The sequence below is a fragment of the Amblyomma americanum genome, chromosome 5 (assembly GCF_052857255.1).
Source record: "Amblyomma americanum isolate KBUSLIRL-KWMA chromosome 5, ASM5285725v1, whole genome shotgun sequence".
NCBI classification, from domain to species: Eukaryota; Metazoa; Arthropoda; class Arachnida; order Ixodida; family Ixodidae; genus Amblyomma; species Amblyomma americanum.
In genome coordinates this window covers 174,530,792-174,548,635 of record NC_135501.1, presented here as the reverse complement: position 1 = coordinate 174,548,635, position 17,844 = coordinate 174,530,792, and the positions used below count along the sequence as shown (strand labels likewise).

General features: G+C 47.2%; 1 protein-coding gene across 1 annotated transcript in view; it reads left to right on the top strand.

Annotated features, from left to right (window-relative positions):
• Positions 1 to 17,844, top strand: part of Task6 (TWIK-related acid-sensitive K[+] channel 6) — a 76,181-nt gene that overhangs the window by 44,964 nt on the left and 13,373 nt on the right. The window lies entirely within an intron of this gene.

Sequence of the window (17,844 nt, the reverse complement as noted above, 5' to 3'; positions counted from 1 at the left end):
TCGCATTGCGCGGTGTATGACGGAGTTAGCAAGAAGCGTTTTAGCTTTGTGATTGATGTCGTAGAAATGCGGCCGAGATGCAAGTTATGCACATTGACATGTTTGCTCGCGAAGTGCTTTAGGGCTCTCGGCCGTGCGCGGTCATGTTCGGCATTGACCGAGATTGCCGCGGCGGTTGTGACACAAACATTGCATGGTCGCTCAGAATCCCATTTTGGCGGCCCTTCTTCTGCTTACTTTTTCCCCCTTTCTTTTTGTTTGCTTCTTTCTGTCCGTCTGACAGGTTGACGCGGAAACCGCCGCCCATTTGCTAAGAAGGCCGACGCTCACGCCATCTGTTATCGATCAGCCGCTGGTGGTGTGACATTCCAAAAATAGCTACCGCGGCGGATTTCTCCTGCTGCTGGTAAGCCCAATGTCGCGGATTTCATTACAAGGCCGCCTATTCATAAAGCGAATAGATAGTACAGCCATACACCACGCAGCTGCCATGCCACTACTGGCATCGACTGGGTGGCGTGGCAGCGACTGCCACGCCACCAAGCTGCAGCGCAATCGCGCACGGGAAAACCGTGCATTTTAATCCACGTATAACTCAGGTCACACTCAGGATAATTTGATGGTAGTAGATCTACTCTCCTTGTATACTCTGGGATTGAGAACTACAGCACGCTGCACAGGTCTTCGTCGTCCCGTTCAGTTAATCCGAAGCCGTTAGCTAGGGTTTCTCATAAACCTGGGCGCAAATCATGAGACTTTGTACCGCACTGACTTTTTAAACAAACATTTCTAATTATGTTGGACTGCAGGAACATGGATCACATGGGAGGCGAACGTCAATTACGCGGGTACTATATTACAATGAAACTGTCGTCACTCTTGCTCCGTTTTCAAGATAACGATTCTTGGAGTAATAAAAAATTATATAGTTTAAACAGATATGAATGACTGCGGAGGCAGTGAGTCCTTATTGATTATTCTTACGTGCCAAGAGCAAATTGTGCGGGCCCAACTTCTGCGGGCAACTGTGACGTCACCGCGATGGTGCCACAGGGATTAGCGTGACTTCCTGTTTGCGCTTAAATCCCGTGTGGTTAAGGCGAGACCACTGCACACTTGTTGACATTCTCCATGTAGCTGCATGACTCAGCGACTGACTGCGCTAACGGGGAGACATGAAAAGAGCATTGATGTGCTGCATTCTGCTGCCGAACATGACCAGAATGGGTGATCGTTTAATGGATAATATAGTTTATAATTGGTTTTTCCTCCATAAAAACGCAGCCGCCGCGGTCGGGTTCGAAACCCGGGGCGGCTGCGTTTTGCACATTCTCTCATGCTTCACCTTCATTCAGGGGCCTCCTTTCAGTCTAGCACTCTGCTTCAGTGCTGTTAATATTTAATGTCCTGCTGAAAGAATGGTAGTTTCCTTGTCACTGTGAGTGTTCGAATGATAGCGAACGACATATCGTGCAATAATAATAATAATAATTGGTTTTTTGGGAAAGGAAATGGCGCAGTATCTGTCTCATATATCGTTGAACACCTGAACCGCGCCGTAAGGGAAGGGATAAAGGAAGGAAGAAAGTGGTGCTGTAGTGGAGGGCTCCGGGATAATTTCGACCACCTGGGGATCTCTACCGTGCACTGACATCGCAAAGCACGCGGGCGCCTTAGCGTTTTTCCTCCATAAAAACGCAGCCGCCGCGGTCGGGTTCGAACCCGGGAACTCCGGTCACTGCTTTTAGGCACTTTCCGTTTATCTGCCCTGCGGTTTTCTGTCCTATGGTTCCAAGCCTTCACAACTGTTCTAATCTCAACTAGATCTTCCTTTTTCTTTTTTTTCTTCTTACTTTATAGTACGTGGGTCCGAACCCGGCCTCGGCGGCCGTGTTTCGATGGAGGCGAAACGCTAAAGACAACCGTATGCTGTGCGATGTAAGTGAAACGTTAAAGATTCCCAGGTTGTTGCTGTGGTTACCCTCATACAATGGCACATGCCCACATAGGAGGATTGACCAAAAATTGGGGGTACACTGAGTTTTTCAGATAAATATTTCCTGGACGAAAACAAAATGAATGCTGAGGAAGGAAGAAGTAAACAAAAAGGAGCAGCGAAATGAAACGGGAAATGCATAACGCACGCCAGGAGATCGAGACTGAGATTTATAGCCGAGTGGTTAAATGATAATTGTAATATAAAAATAATATTGAAAAAAAGAAAATTACCAAGGTAGCCGATTGGATTCTATTAAAAAATTTGGACGGCGGTAAAAACAGGCTTGTGGCTTCCCAGGTGGTGGAAATTATTCCGGAGCCCCCCTTACAGCATTTCTTTCTCTCTTTCTTCTTTCTCTCTTTCTTCTTTCACTTTTCTTCTTTCTCTGTGCGATGTCAGTGCACGTTAAAGATCCCCAGGTGGGCGAAACTATTCCGGAGCCCTCCACTACGGACCTATTTGTTCCTCTCTTCTTTCACTCCCTCCTTTATCCCTTCCCTTACGGCGCGGTTCAGGTGTCCAACGATATATGAGACAGATACTGCGCCATTTTCTTTCCACCAAAAACCAATTATTATTATTATTATTATTATTCTCTCTTTCTTTCTCTTTTCCGCTCACGGTGCGACTACGGAAACTACGGCGCCACTTTCTGTCTTTCTTCTTTTACTCCCACCTTCCTTTATTCCTCTCGACGCGACTGAGGTGTCCACCGAGAAGTGAACAGTTACCGCGCCTTTAATTTCGTGATAATCAATCACGCTTACTTTGCCACGATGTAAGTACGAGGTACTATCGGAGGGATAAGAAGCGTTGGCGTAGTATGTTTTAACCGAAAACTTCTCACGCACTAAGGCGCCCGTGTGCTGTGCGATGTCAGTGCACGTTAAAGATCCCAGGTGGTCGAAATTATTCCGGGGCCCTCCACTACGGCACCTCTTTCTTCCTTTCTTTCACTCCCTCCTTTACCCCTTCCCTTACGGCGCGGTTCAGGTGTCCGCCGATATGTGAGACAGATACTGCGCCATTTCCTTTCCCCCAAAATCAATTATTATTATTATTATTATTATTATTATTATTATTATTATTATTATTATTATTATTATTATTATTATTATTATTATTAAAAACCCGCCTTCTCTTGCTGCTGGCCCAACAGAATGATTCAGGTGTGTCTGAACAGTGTGGTACACGTGGCACAGTAAAGTGCACGTGGCCCATATGACGTTAGTCACGTGGCCCAGTTGAACTTTAAGTATGTAGTACACATATGCAATACGGGGTGGCGTGGGCCTCGCGAGCAGAGAGCAAGATTCACTTTGCTCAGTAGGGTGCGGGAATCATACCCGGTCATGTGATGCAGGTGGGCTGAAACTAAGCGACACGTCTGCTATCTCTGATCACGTGGTGCAGGTGGGCCAAAGGGAGGGAGGACGCATTAAGAGGAGGAAAAAAAAGGCAGAGCGAGAGGCAATAAGACACAGCTTCGCGAAAGGGAGAAAAGTGCGATTTATCATTTCTGTTTTGCCGCACTGATATCTTTCTGCGGCGATTTCTCAAGTGGCCCGAAAGTTTCACGTAATGTAGTTCGCAATTAGTGACACGCGCTGCTATACGAGGTGCCGCTCCACGAAGCGGCGCTAACCTTGGCCGTCTGCGCCGCAAATCACGTTATGTTCTCTTTCCCGCGCCAGCCTCGAGGATGGCGCTGCTTTAGAATTTCGCCGATCTCCGCCGACGCGGTTTTCTTTCTTTCTCTTCTTTCGGCGAGATGGCGCTCCCAGAAAGCGTCGCGCCGTCCGTAATGCGCTGCTCCGTTTATCCTCCCTTGTAGAAGAAGCCAGCCCTGCGGCCGTCATCAAAACCATAAGGCGAGCGCTAATGGCTTTTCTCTGTGTGTGCGTGTGTGCGTGTCCATTTGTAGCTGCGTTTGTGTGCGGCGATACGCGAACTCTTGTTCGTCGGTGTGTGGGGCCTCCATAACCGTTTGTTTTCTCCGTATCTGCCTGTGCTCTTTATGTGGGCAGATGTATTCTCTCCCCCTCCCTCTCCTTCCTTCCCCTCCTCAATCCGCCCCCGCCCCCGCTGTGGTGGTCCGTGGGCTGCCGTCCACAGTGTGCCGTCCTTCCTGCGTTTGGAGTTGTATAGAGACATTCATTTCTTCTATCAATAATGGTCTGGGCGGTGGTGTGTCCAGCTGCTATTCACTGTCCCGTGAAAGCCCACCAACCCACCGCTGCCTGCGCCCACCCACACAGACACACACACACAATGCAATCCGCATTCACTACTTCGACTTGTTTTTTTTCTTTCCTAGTTGGAGTCTTGCTAGTTTTTCGTGGCCTGTGGTGTCAGTGGTGGTCGCATACACCCTGTAGACTTGATCTTTGTTGCTTAATATATATTTTTTTGCTGGTTCTCGTGATTTACGCGGCCGTCTCGAACAGATGAGCCCTTTGAGAAGGGACGGTGTGAATGGAGAACCCGGACACTTGTTCGCTTGCATCTGCAGTGAGCAGAAACCCACCGTCTCTGTATTGTTAGTCTGAACCTCCCTCTTCGTAATGAAACGCGGTTGCCTGGTGCAATTTACCGGCGCGAACAGAGTGAGGCAGTCCGAATCCAAGGGGACTGGCGCGGTAACGGGAATGAATGGTGACAAGATGTAGTCTCTGCGGGAAGGAAGCGCTAAAAGCTGCGACGACAGCAGAAAGGAGAGACACGACAAGTGCTGACACTGCCGACTGGATTTCTCAAGAAGGAACCGTGAAGAAAGACTGGAGAAGGAAGATTTTCGAGAATAATGAGAAGGGAGCGGCAGTGCTGATTTTGTGCCGACGCGTGCGAGTGAAAGACGGTCGAGGTGTAGAGGCCCTGTGGGCACCCCGGAAGTAGCGTGGAGGAAAGGGTGGCTTCTATGATTGGCTTTTTAGCGAATTGCGAGATAAGCGCAGTGGTGCTTGACAATGAGGGGCTCTTTAATAATAATTTTTTGGGGGAAAAGGAAATGGCGCAGTATCTGTCTCGTATATCGTCGGACACCTGAACCGCGCCGTAAGGGAAGGAATAAAGGAGGCATAAAGGGAAGGAATAAAGGAGGAAAGAAGAAAGGAAGAGAGAGATGCCGTAGTGGAGGGCTCCGGAATAATTTCGACCACCTGGGGATCTTTAACGTGCACTGACATCGCACAGCACACGGGCGCCTTAGCGTTTTTCCTCCATAAAAACGCAGCCGCCGCGGTCGGGTTCGAACCCGGGAACTCCGGATCAGTAGCCGAGCGCTCTAATCACTGAGCCACCGCGGCGGGTCAAGGGTGGTTTCTGTAATTGGCTTTTTAGCGAATTGTGAGATAAGCGCGGTGGTGCTTGAGAATGAGGGGCTCTTCATGGTTGTGTATTAGGGGGAACTATTTTTGCATAGTAATATCGCTCCCTCCTTTCTTTCCCTCTCCCTGTCATTTTATTGTTGCTAGCCGCAGCTCAGGTGCGCCAGGTTTCGATGGCAGATGCAGCGGCTAGCAACATATTTTCCTTCCATTGTCATTTTATTAATAAACAGCCACTAAAAACAACTGGTGCCGAGAATAATTTTGCAGCGGTTCGCAAGATGCCACCAACGGTTCGAGACCAGACGGCTCCTTTTCCGAACAGCCTATATTTATAAGATAACATTAAAGGTAATGTCTTCGAGGAAAGCCTGCGTCCGTCCGTCCGTGTCACGAAAAAGCAGGCGGCCCATCTGCTACGGTTGGCAGATGGCAAATAAATTAATGATTGGTCGAGGGAGGTCACCTGACCTTGTGAAGTCATCACAACCTGCTCACCGTGGCAGGTGGTAACCTGCCCACCGTGGCAGATGGCAAGATAGCAGCCTGCCACACTAGCGCCCCTCTGTCCGTGTCACGAAAAAGCAAGTGGCACCCGCCCACCGTGGCGAACGCTTACAAAAATTTATTTTGACAGTCTATAGACTGTCCGTAAACTTTTTTCTACAAAGTCTATACACAAATCCTACAGACTAGTATATAGGCAATACAAATCTTATGGACAGTTTACACACAATCTTAAATTTATGGCCATACACTTTTAGCAGACTTTTTCTATAGACAATCTATGGACCATGAATTGACAAAACTATACATCTATAGGAAGGCAATAGAATATATAAGAAGTCTAAAGACAGTCTCTAGACCATTTTCATAAGCTAAATGCCTCCGAAGAAAGAAAAAAAAACATTTTCGAGAGTAGGAACAGTGATCGAGCGGGAATCGAACCGTTATCTCAGCATCGCTGAGGAGGGTCCGTGCGGCGTGAGCTAAATTGAACGGAAAGAGTACTTGCGTGGGAGGAATCTATTGTTATCGTATTGTACTCCTAATGGTAGGCTGAGCATCGCACAAATTTTTTTCTTAAGTTATGACATCAATAGCTCAAGATCATGGTGCTCCAGGTTTCCTTTCGGCAAAGACGTATAAGAAGGACATTCCTTTATAAACTATAATGCCTTAGTAGTACACGTGGTTGCCTGCTTCGAGATTCATTCCAACGCACCTTGGCAACCTACTGTGTTCACGATCTCCGTAAAGTTTCCAGTTCGTTAAGTTTGGTGAAATTTCACTAACAGCGCAGGCCAGAAAGCATTGCGTTCAACTCAGACGTTGTTGAATTGTGTTACTTTGTCCAACGAACACATTGAGCTTTTCGCAATGGTTTGCACAGACGACGGGAACAACGAACAGAGTTTTGAGCAAAACCTAGTTAATACGTTTTAAAACAAAATGCGGCAAAAACGTACTGCGGAAAAAAAACGTATTATACAAGAAAACGTATGATCCAAACCACCGAATTTTGAAAAAAATGTATCTGTTAAATGAGGTTCAAAGACATTTATTACCATTTTCACTTCATAATAACTTCGATTATCATTGCTAGGGAAGGGCGCAATTGGCAATTGTTTTTTTTTTCCTCGTTAACAAGTGTTTCGCCCTTTTACATGAGTGCACTGCGGGAAAGCCATCGCGTGGCTTACTGTCGCAACGTTTTTTCCCTCTGTGTTCCACAGACCCGGCCCATTCTTATGTAAGCGCATCCATGTAGTTCTCAAATACCTCGCCCCTTGACCTATGGCCCCAGCCAAGAATCTTCTGTGTGAGGCCTTGGAGTAACTCGGGTAAGCTCTGGCTAGTTCGGAGGAGTGTCGCGCCAGCTGTAGCCAATGGGAGGAAGCTCGGGTAAGTTCGAGGAGTGTAGCGCCAGCTGTAGCCAATGGGAGGAAGCTCGGGTAAGTTCTGAGGAGTGTAGCGCCAGCTGTGTAGCCAAAGGAAGGAAGCTCGGGTAAGTTCGGAGGAGTGTCGCGCTACCTGCAGCCAATGAGAGGAAGCTCGGGTAAGTTCGGAGGAGTGTCGCGCCAGCTGTAGCCAATGGGAGGAAGCTCGGGTAAGTTCGGAGGAGTGTAGCGCCAGCTGTGTAGCCAAAGGAAGGAAGCTCGGGTAAGTTCGGAGGAGTGTCGCGCCAGCTGTAGCCAATGGGAAAAGCTCGGGTAAGTTCGGAGGAGTGTCGCGCCAGCTGTAGCCAATGGGAAGAAGCTCGCGTAAGTTCAGAGGAGTGTCGCGCCAGCTGTAGCCAGTGGGAGGAAGCTCGGGTAAGTTCGGAGGAGTGTCGCGCCAGCTGTAGCCAATGGGGGGAAGCTCGGGTGAGTTCGGAGGAGTGTCGCGACAGCTGTAGCCAATGGGAAAAAGCTCGGGTAAGTTCGGAGGAATGTCGCGCCAGCTGCAGCCAATGGAAGGAGGGCGTCGCGCCAGCTGCCGCCGAGTGGAGAGAGGGCGTGGAGATGAAGAGCGAGAAACGCGCTTGCGTGCGCATGTAGATACCAGAAGGAAGAGGCGAAGAATGAACACATACTTTCGAACGTCGACTCGGTTTAACTACGTTAAAACCCTAACACTTTTTTATGCATTCCTCCTTTCTATCAATGCACTGCAGAAAAGCGATCTTGGCAGGTGACTGCCGCGGCATTACAGTTCATCCATGTCGCATGCCCCCCTGTTCGGCCCACTCGTATGTTTGCACACGTGCATTTTGTCTCTAAACAAGTTATATGACCAGGATCTGTCGGAATTTTGAACATAGTAGCCTGGAAATCGTGTTATCCGGGAACGCATTAACCGGAAGAAAAAGTGTTACTCTATGTGACGTTTTTATTGGTAGCAATTTTGAGCGTCAGAATCAAGAAATCGTGGGCGATAGGAATGTAGCAACGAGGTTTTACTCACTCAAAAAATGTCGGTCGCAACTTTTGTCGTATTAGTGGAACTTAGTCCAAGTTTAAAGGTACGAACGCATGCTTACATGGAACTGTATAGATCTAAATTTGGATGAGTTGGGATAAAAGTTAATGAAGGCATGATGCCTAATTAGTAACCTGTGATCTGCTGATAACACTTCGTAGCCAAGTAACCTAGAGTACGAATCGCAATGCATAATTGAGGACCTATACAGACAAAGCAGACTGGCGGATGTAAAAATCAGTATGACGAAAACTGACGTACTGTTCAGCGGTCTCGGAAGGAGACAGCAGTTTGGGATAAGCAGCAAAGCGTTGGAACTGATAAGGAAATAATGTCCAACATTCTTGGACAAAAATTTGGAAATTGGAAGACTGTACGATACTGGTATACAAATATTAAAGATAATGGCCCATTCTTCTGTTATGTTGCAAAATATTTATTGTATAGTGTTTGAATCGCTTGCATCGAGAAGTTAAGGCTGCCATAGAAAACCAATGGGGAAAGTTTTTGACGATAGCAAAAACGTTAATAGCAAAAAAAAAAATGCAAGCCTGCCGACAGTAGATCTGCGGAGATATTGAATTTTGTAGCGAAATCTTGCAACATATGAAAAAATTGCGCTCATAAACTCTTTCCCGTTCAAACATATTTTTGTCCAGAATTCAACATGGTTGAGGACTGGGCGAGTTGGTAAGTATTCATTTTAAACCAGCCAGAAGACGCGACACAAAGGAAGAAGCAAACAAGACAGAATTGTTGGGTATGGTATGGCAAGTAGTGACCGCAGACCGGACCACGAGAGTGAAATAACTTGTTGAACAACAATCAGGTGAAGTGCATTAGGCAGGTACTCTCATATCATAATTTGCGGTTTACCAGTATTCCTAAGAGAAAAGTATAAAAGAGCTGTATCTTACCAGTACTAGCCTATGGTAATAAACGTGGAGAGTAACGAAAATAGTTGAACTTAAATTGAAGACAACGCAGCGAACTATAGAAAGAAATTTGATAGGGGTAATGATAAGAGACCGGAAGAGGGCACACTGGGTGAGGGAACAAACGCGGGTTAATGACATCCTGGTAGAAATCAAGAGGAAGGAATGGGCTTGGGCAAGGGATATATGTAAAGCGAAAGGAAGATAACCGCCGGTCCTTAAGGGTAACGGAGTGGATTCAAGAGAAGGCAAGCTTAGCAGGGGGCGGCAGAAGGTTAGGTGGGCGGATGATATTAAGAAGTTTGCAGGCAAAGGGTGGATGCAGCTGGCAAAGGATAGGGTTAATTGGAGAGACATGAGTAAGGCCTTTGCACTGCAGTGGGCGTAGTTAGGCTGGTAATGATTATGATGAGAAATAGAACCAACGCTATGAAATTTTGTTTCTAGCTGGGGTCCATATAAAGCAGTCCAAGGCACATTTCACCGGCCAAGTTAAAAAAGCGCCCCTGCTCGCCAATCACGATTTAGTTTTCGTGCAGGCAGCAGATCTCCACCATAACAAAGACTACTTTTCAGAAGTTCCAGAAAATATGTGGAGACTATAAAGGGTTGCAGGAAGGCGCACATACTCCTTAGTTTTATGCTTGTTCCACAAGCGCAGTTCCGCCCTCAAAAAGTCCTGCTTTCTTTTACTGTAGAAAGAATATTCTCTAACCGTGTTGACAGACTTAGAGCGTCAAGCTATCCCGACGTTTTGCTATCGGCTTTCCTGAAGCTTACGAAAGTGCTAAACGATGTTCGGTGGTTGAGGGACGACTGCAGTGGGTCGACATGAAAAGCCGGGGCAGAGTTCCCGATGTCTTACACAGTGCTCAGATTTCTGGCTTGTCGCTGTGCTTTCTGCGAAGAATATCGTGACATAGGATGGACTTGGTGACAGAACAAGAGATCCAGACCGTGAATTTTGTGCCATCGGCCGCGGGATTAATTTTGCTCTTGTAAAAAACGGGCGTTGTAACAGGTGCCGCTTCCCTGTGATAAAGCGTACGTTGATCGAACCACCCAATGTGTTTTTACAAGACTATAGTGTCCTCGCTGAAAGAAATCGTTCTTACGCATATTACTGCTCACTCTCTAAACTATGGCTTTGCTTCACGTTTTTAAAGCACAAATAACATGTCTCGGTAAAAGGATCGTGAGACTACACATAGTGGTCACGGAAGCGCGGGGTGGTATCAGGGGAGCTGGCATGTGTGTCAGCACTGCCCAGGTGGGAAACACCTTATCTTGGCTATAGGTAGGGGTTGGACGTTTCGGCTTAAACCGAAAAAAAAACGATTAAAGTACGCCGAATTCAGTTTTCGAAATTCGGTTTTAACCAAAAAAGGTCAGTAGCCTTGCTATGCAAGGCGTGGCTAGCTTGCTGTAGAATGCGAGTTACTCTAAGTCAAATTTGAAATGAACTAAGCAGGAAAACCAGGGGCATGATGCAACGGGGGTATTTTTGGATAAGCAGCGCAGTTGTGCGATTTGAAGTATTCTTTCGCCAGCTTACATGCCTCTGCAGACCGGGAAGCTGCACGTCTTCGCCGCCTTCTATAGTTAAGCACTGTTTGTTCCCCATCATCACCTGCTTAGAGTTGTTAATCGGTAAGTAGCTTTATCAACTGCATGTAGGACACAGACTCGAAACCGCCCATGAACCTCACGAAAAATATAGGATTGAACGGCAGTTCGATTGCTGCCATCAACGTGCAGACCACGTGATGTCCCGCCATCACGCGCAAACCAGCGCGACAGCCGAACAATGACATGTAAACCTAGTTCTAACTTCCACTTCCATTTTTGTCTGCCGGCTGTCTCATTCAACTCGAATTACTCTTAATGACGACGGCAATTTCTTCTTCAAGCGCAGTTCCAACTATTACCATCTGAACGTTAATTACTGGTGAATAAATTGCTCACGACGACTAAAACACCGAGATAGACTTTAAGTGACTTTTGACCACACACAACTGCTACATTAAACCATCGAGAAAAGTCAGTTTTTTATTCGTCGAAAATAATATTCGCCGGAAAAAACTTGTGTTCTTAAATAAAAACCGAAAAAAAGTCTACCGAAATTTGAAAAATTAATAACCGAAAAGTCCAAACCCTAGATATAGGTGCACTTGGGTTTTGTTGACGCTTTGTTTCAGCACCTTTCTTGCTGGGCTGATTCACGTACACTATATGCACTAACGTCGCTGCGTGGGTACCATATAACGTGAGCAGGGTTGTGAATAAAAAAGTAGTTGGTGATCATCGCTTGCTCCAATCCATGTTCTGCTATTGTGCGGATTCTGACGCTGCTCTGCCTTGAATCGTCGTTCCGTTTGCTTTCAAGTTCTAGTGCATTTGTTGCCTGAGCTCTGTGCACACTGTGTGCTTAGGAACTATGTACCTAACTTAAGAACTATGGGAACTTCGTAGATGAGTTCATTTAGTTACTGGAGCGGCTTGTTCCTAAGTTATTAATGTAAGGCCGCGGCAATCGAATTCGATGGAGGCGAAATTGCAGAGGCTCGCGTGCTGTGCGATGCCAGTGCACGTTAAAGAACACCAGGTGGTCGAAATTTCCGGAGCCCTCCACTACGGCGTCCCTCATATCCTGAGTCGCTTTATGACGTTAAACTCTCAGAAAACCAGAGCCAGTTATTACTGTAAGAATTAACGTACAAACGAGTCTTTGAAAGGGTACGTACTTGGGCGATGAAGACGGGACACAAGAAACGCACACGACGTGTGCAGAGCGAAACTTCTAACTAGTTTATTGTCGTAGAAGGCAGATACATTTATACCAGTGCTGGGAAATCGCAAGATTAGCAGACAAAAACACGCACTGATCATGTCAGCATACCACAGCCAAGTGTGCCAGCAGATAGCATCACGTGTAAAATTAATACAAAACCCTTCAATATCATAAGGAAAAAAACAAAAACAAAGAGAATGCTGATGCATGAGGTGAACGATGAACGTAGCTTTAAAACAACTCTTAGCAAAAGCAGTGTCAATAAAACAAAAAAAAACAATAAAACGGTTAATGCATAGAATTTACTAAACGTAGCAAAAAACAGAACAACTAAAACTAAAAAGCCGGTAACAAGGTAAAACCGTTTTTTGTTTGCTTATGATCTTGAAGGGTTTTGTATCAATTTTACGCATGATGCTATCTGGTGGCACCCTTGGCTTTGGTATGCTGACATGATCAGTGCGTGTTTTTGTCTGCTAATCTTGTGATTGACCAGCACGGGTATAAATGTATCTGTTTTCTACGAGAATAAGCTAGTTGAAGGTTGCGCTCTGTACACGTGTATATTTCTGTCTGTCTGTCTGTCTGTCGTTGCCAGGAAGAAAGAAAAGGAAAGTGCACAGGCCTGCTCGCTGGCTCAAGCCGAGCCACAATCGCTACCACGTGCAGATAGTAGGGGAGTTGAAAGATGGGATAGAAGGACAGGATAGAAAAGACGCGCGCTATAATGACCCAGGCCGATCCCGGAGGCAGTGCAATACCGGGCCAACCTGTGGCGGAAGTGAAGCAACCTTCAAGCACTCCGCGACATTGCCAAAAATAAGTCCATTATGTTGTGTTTCTTTTGTCCCGTCTTCATCGCGCAAGCACGTACCCTTTCAAAGGTGAAGCAACTCGCCCAAACAAGAATGTTACTCAAACGAGTCTTAGCTCTTGTTTTAAGGAGTCAGTTGTTAGCGACGGGAGAATGCACAATATATCTTTTAAGAACCTCTATAACTGAAGCCCCTTAAGGAACCTTACCGCGCTGCCACGTCACTTGCTACCATTGGGCGGTAAAGCGCTCATATTTTTTTGTCGGTAGCCAAGCCTAATTCCTTATTTCTTGCTTTCTTTTCAATATTCTCTTTCATTTATTCTTTCATTTCGTTGTCAGCCGTGGACTGATAGCCACCTAGCACGGATCGTCTGAATTCTGCCTTTTCTGACGAATTAAATGTTTTCCAATCCAATTATTGAAACAATTCGTTTGAACTTTAAAGATGAGCACTGTTCCTTACGTCGAAAAAAAACGATATCCGCATAGAAAGTAGAAGCATGTAAGTTTCCCAGAAAAACTGCCCACCCTCGACGTTTCTGGCAGCAGGACTTATCTTTTTCAAACATTTGTTAAGGCATTGATCCATCTATCGATACTTAGGGCCCGCGTTTCTGAGGGACACTTCTGCTTGTTTAAGAGTTCTAAACTTAGCACGAAAGAAACATGTAACATCACAAGGAAGTATTACTACAACGCACTTTTCAGATTTTTCCAACATATAGTTTCAAGGTCCCCCTTTTGAGATAGACTCGCCTGAGTTTTCTGCCACTCTATCGTGTTAGACGCCCAATATCGGGGGACTCGTCACTCTTTACTTGTTTCCCCCTTCCAATCGGCGCCGGCGGGCACGGAGACGCGCATCGCATTTCTCTCGGTGTAAACACAAGGGGGGGGGGGGGGGGGGGGGGGGGGGGGCAATGCTCAGCAACATGGTGTTTGCCCTTTCGCTTCCGGGCTCTTCCCACACAGCCGCTATTACATGGCTGAGTCCTGCTCACAGCCATCACTTTTTTTCTCCCTGCATCCCGCGTTCCCTGTTTTGATCCCCGTCATCCTCCCTTCTTCCCATCCCTTCTTTTTCATTTCTTTCTTCTATCATTCCTATCTTTCTTCTGTTCTTTTCATTTCCTTCGATCGCTTCTTTTGGTTTTTCCGCTCCCCGCCGTCGCTCTGCTTCCTATATAGGCTATATAAGACATATATAAGCTCCTGTATGCAGCAATCGACTCGGAGACCGCGCATAGAACATTCGACGAGCTCCCTATTTGTTTCAACGGCGGGCGCGAACCCGCACTGATTACCCGTTCTGCTGCCTTCGGGAGGGACAAGAGGAACGGGATGACAACACCACTCTCTGAGCGCAACCCTGTCACTCGCGCAAATTGATCGAAGCCGAGCCTTTTCCTTTCTCTTCGGATTCGCTTTCCTTCTCACTTTTCCTGACATAACTCTTTTTACTTATTTGTTTTTTTTTTGCGTCGTCGTCAACAGTGCTAGCTGTAGTGTTCAGTTTGCTCTAGCGGTACGGCCGTGGATTTTTCTGCCGCATCATCGCGAATCTCAAGGAAAAGAAGCGATCACAGGAGAGAGAATGGAGTAAAAAGGGGGAGCCATCCCCAATTCTTCAAAGCGCGGCACTATTTTGGGAAACGGGAAAACCTGGAGCAAAAAAGAATTAAAGCAAAGGTAAAGAGGAAAATGCCTAGTCGTTCAAGCTGGCTTCTAACGCACGAACTTGAATGAGGAGACAGAATAGAGAAAGTGAGGGGGGAGCTGCCCTTTCTTGTGTGCCTATACATAGCTGGTCATTTTGGGAGCAGGAGTTTACGCCATCATGGGGGGGGGGGGGGGGGGGGCGGTGCCACCGTGCATAGCTCTCTCTCTCTCTCTCACACACTTTTTCCCGCTCCTTGGAGAACCCTGCGATCCTCAACAACCGCTGAAGACTGGCCCACCGTAAACGGTCCGCCTATTTTATTTATTTATTGGTATTTATTTTGTTTTGTTTTTTCGCAACGTGCTTTGGGCGTAAAAAAGTAACGACCATCTTTCGGCCGCGGCTCTTAAAGGCCACTTAACCTTCGGGTCACTTTTCTGCTAAGTTTTTTTTTCTTTTTCCTCATCCCTTCGTGATCCTTTTTCGTTCCCTAACGGTTACCAGGGCCATCACTGAGCTTGCATTCTTTCATCTGTTAGTTTTTTGCAGCGTCTGTAGCTTGCCATACCGTAACTCCGTTGTTAAACTTATATTTCCTTACCCTTTCTTGCTCAGCTCTAGGGCCATTCTTTGCATTTTTTTTTCATTTTTTTTGCCTGTCTTGCGCCGCAGCTGACTGGCGCGAAACGCAGCTATTTACCTAAAGGACCTTACCCCCCCTCCCCCCCTCCCGCGGTATAAAATGCACACGCATAGCGCGCCGGCCAAATCAGGGAATGCTGTCTTCCGCCTCACACGCTCGTTATGCGCGCGCAGCGCCCCCAATGAAGTGTGCGGTCCACTCCGGCTCATTTACTCGGTCGCCCGCTGCGTGCATTTTTTACGCCGCGTTTTACGAGGCTGCCGAAGGAGTGGCCGTGGACCCATAACCGAGCGCAGTGGCGAAAACCTCACCGCGTTCGCAGACAGAAAAAAAAAAAAAAAGAAGTCGACAACGCCAGAGGGCGCTGCAGACGGGAAGAGAGGCAGTCATTTCTCTTGCACATACTTATACATCCGTCTGCTGTTTTCGCTGGCCCTTTTACGAGCCATAGCTCCCTGCATGCGGGTTCTTGCCCGTGACGACGACGTGCTGAGGGAACAGTTCTTGGCCTCCGTCGCCGCGGCCGAAGGACCATCTGGAACGCGACATATACGGCTGAAATGTTTATCACTGTGCGGTGAAGTAAACGAGATGTTTCCTGCTCGTGGCATTCGGAAAGTAAGTAGGAAAGCGGGCGTGACAATTGAAGGAAGCTTTCCGGGTGCATTCGTCCTCTGGCAAACTGTAGTGCCGGAGGAAGGGAAAAGTCTTCGATCTCCTCGCCGTTTCCTTCACTTCCGAGAGGGCGCTGCGAGCACTTCTCCAGCGCCGGCGGAACCGTCGGCGCAGACATGAATAATGTATACCCAGCACAATTTGAGTCCTCTTGAGGGCGGCTAACGGTGCCTCCATTGCTTGACGAAGCTCACATCCTTTTCTAGCGCTTGGATCCAGCATTGCATGCACGGGTGTTCACTATACGGTGCATTCGCTAGAAGTAGGCGTGTGGTTCCGAAGGCGGAATGGTAATAAAGCTGGCACACGCAGCATGCACAGAAGTAGTGCTGCAATGCGCGCCGACAGAGGAGGTCTGTATACGGTTCCCTTATAATGCGTCCTGTTTCCTCTGACGAGCTGGTTTGTGTTCTTTGCGCGATGTTGCAATGTCGATTGCGGATCCATGAAGGCGTACGCGTGCGACGGAGATGAGGAGAAGTGCTTTATTTATGCACAACGACTGACACATGAGGCAAGGCCGACGCAACTCCGTTCCGCATAATATCTAGAGCGCGGCTTCATTTCGTGGCCGGGTTTAGCGTTGCGTAATTATGCAGTAACATTGTGCCGCAGTGGCTACGCAGTGCTTACAGCAGGCGGTGGAGCATATATATATACATGTTCACGGTCCGGTGTAGACATCACAGAGCTGGGTGGGACAGTGCGGTGGTGTTCTATAGCTCCTTGAATCGGAATGCCATGGTCGTTTCCTGGGAAAAGATCGCATACACTGATGCTATTGCTGATCACTGGTGCTGTATCGTTATAGTTTGGATTTTAAAAATGCTGATTTGGTGCAGAATTTGTAAGTATATATTTCTTTTCTTCAGCTTAATGTCTTTCATTGTTGTAGTTTTGTATTAATATTGAAACCACTCAGTGTTGTACGCTTTTAAGAAAAAAAAAGTAGTAAAAAGATAGTAACTGCTGCTGTTGCTGCCTTCTCTTGACTGTTACGCTTTACAAACTTGCACTCTAGTGTATGAAATTATGATGGCTTGAGCAATTTTTTTCAGCCAGGCTTTTAGGGTGTCTTAGTGGTGGTGGTGGTGGGGGGGGGGGGGGGGGGGGAATATTTTATTTACTCGTTTAGGAGCAAGGGATTGACGTGGCCGGGGTACCTAGTACGGGAGTCCGTTGGCTGACGCTGCCTCCCTTGCTCGGCCGAGAAGCCGGACTTCGTCCTCGAGCGGCGAGCTGATCAGAGCTGCCTCCCACCACCCCTCGCTCATTGGCCGAGAAATGTGGGCTGATTTGGGATTGGCCTGAAAGGCCCCGACCACATTGTATAGATTGGAGATCTCGCCACCGAAGCTACATACCTGATCAAGGGAATCCGGGTCTTGGAATCATAAGCATTTCTCGTCACGTGACTTTTAACAAAAGGTTCCGGATGTTCGCCAACATTCGTTTTGGTTAACTCAGCTTACAGGCTTGTAATTTATTTGATCGCTGTCGCAGGGGCTTCGCCAGATATTTGCACGAACAGATGATCAGGAGGCTTGAACGGGAGTTTGTGTTTTCGACGTTGTTGTTCTTTCTCATATCTAGTGAAAATAGAAGTCAAGTATAGGCCGCGAAATTTCCCTCTTTCAAGGACTGCCACGTTGCGAGCGCCACAATTTGAAGTTATCGTAAGGCGCGGTTCAGGTGTCCAACGATATATGAGACAGATACTGCGCCATTTCCTTTCCACCAAAAACCAATTATTATTATTAGATTGTCGCGTCTCTTCTGGTGATCCGATGCTGATGTCGGAGCTTATGGTCTCTGCCCACAGAGTAGCCCCTTTTGTTAGCTACTACGCAGCCGTAGCAGGGGGTGGCAGATAGTCAGGTGGGCGGATGAGAATAAAAAGTTTGCGGAGATACGGCAGCCGCAGCTAGCGCAGGACAGGGTTAACTGGAGAGATGCGGGCGATACCACGGTCTTGCAGTGGACGAAGTCGGGCTGATGATGATGATGACAAAATACCATGAATATATCGAAGGAAAG